The 1377-nt window shown below is 56.8% G+C and overlaps 1 pseudogene; it reads right to left on the bottom strand.

Moving 5' to 3' along the window:
* Positions 1–366: 366 nt before the first annotated feature.
* On the bottom strand, positions 367–1141 carry LOC144274164 (acetylcholinesterase pseudogene; annotated as a pseudogene).
* Positions 1142–1377: the final 236 nt, after the last annotated feature.

Raw genomic sequence — 1377 nt, 5'->3', positions numbered from 1 at the left:
TTTCCTTGAATGAGGATGGGTGTGTTCGTGGGATCACCGACATCCTGATGCGGGAAGAAGGGAATTATCCCTAACTTGTAACTAGGGGGCTCAGATTTTACCTTCTTCAAGTAAGATGAGCTCTAGGTCAGGGGCTTCACCCAAATAGATTACGTATTTTTCAGAGGGATCCCTTCTTCAACATGGCATTGACCCGGGTCTTCCTGGAAGATGTGGACACCTGGCCATAAAGATACAGCTGCGCTCAGGGTCTGGCTCATGGGGGCAAGGGGATTCTGGGGGATTCCCTCACCTGCTTCTGGTGAACGCCGCAACATAATGCAGCACCTTCTCTTCTGGTGCCTCTGGCACTATCAGCCTCACCACCTACAGCAGCTCCTCCCAGCCGATGGAGCTGGCATTCTCCAGGTTGAAGCTGGGGGTAGCAAAAATTAGTATGTAGGAGCCTTCGTCTGAGGAGGAACCAAATCCGATTGTCATAGGCTGGTCGTGCCTGGCCTGCAGGAGTCTTGGTGGTGCATCAGGGAGAAAATCCCCATCTGGTGGTGGCATAAAGGGCAGCCCCAGCTACTTCCTGTGGTTCAAAATGGAGAACTCGTGTTTGGGGAACTCTCCGGGTTCCTTTCCCCTGCAGGCAGCCCACCAGGGCCGTGTTGTTACCATCGGAGCAGCCCAGCAGCTGGCCCAGCCTCTGGCCTCTCGCCTTGGCCTCCTCAAGCAAAATCCAAGCCCATGGTGCATTCGGGGCTCCGCTCTGCAGTGCGGCCCTGGTGAAGAGGGGCCGGCTCCCTGGGGAAAGAAGGTGGAAGCTGACTGACGCAGCCCCAGCATCCTGGCCAAAGAGTATGAAATGGGCCGGGTCCCCACCGAAGGCAGCCGCGTTGTCCCGCAGCCAGCGCATTGCCAGTCGCTGGTCCCACAAGCCGGCGTTCCCCGGGGCGGCTGGGGGCAGAGACAGGAAGCCCAGCGCCCCCAGCCGGTAGTTCATGGAGGCAACAATCACTTTCCCAGTGGCAGCTAAGAAGCGCCCATCATAGATGTCGAGTGAGGCATGAACATTATTAACGGCTCTGGGCCTGTTTGTTCCTCCTGGGGGTGGGTGGGTCTGAAATTGCCCTGAGGTCCCTGGGTTGCTTCTCATAGTCACTCGCCAATAGGGGTTTTGTTTTTTCTAGTTGCCATCATCGGTCACAAGTTGGTCACAACTGAGCTAAGTTGGGTAAGTCAGAGCGGGACTCTGAGTGCATATTAGGCGAAAAGGTTTAGCCCAGATTTGTGGTGTGGCAGCTGGAGAGGGGGAGCTGTGCTGCGTGAGACTGAGGGACACTAACAGCTGCAGGAATGGGGGAGCCCAGGGCTGGGACAGCAGGGTCTGCG

The sequence above is a fragment of the Eretmochelys imbricata genome, chromosome 14 (genome assembly GCF_965152235.1).
Source record: "Eretmochelys imbricata isolate rEreImb1 chromosome 14, rEreImb1.hap1, whole genome shotgun sequence".
In the NCBI taxonomy this organism is placed as follows: Eukaryota; Metazoa; Chordata; order Testudines; family Cheloniidae; genus Eretmochelys; species Eretmochelys imbricata.
The sequence above is the reverse complement of the archived record's forward strand: the minus strand, read 5'-3'. Positions and strand labels throughout refer to the sequence as shown.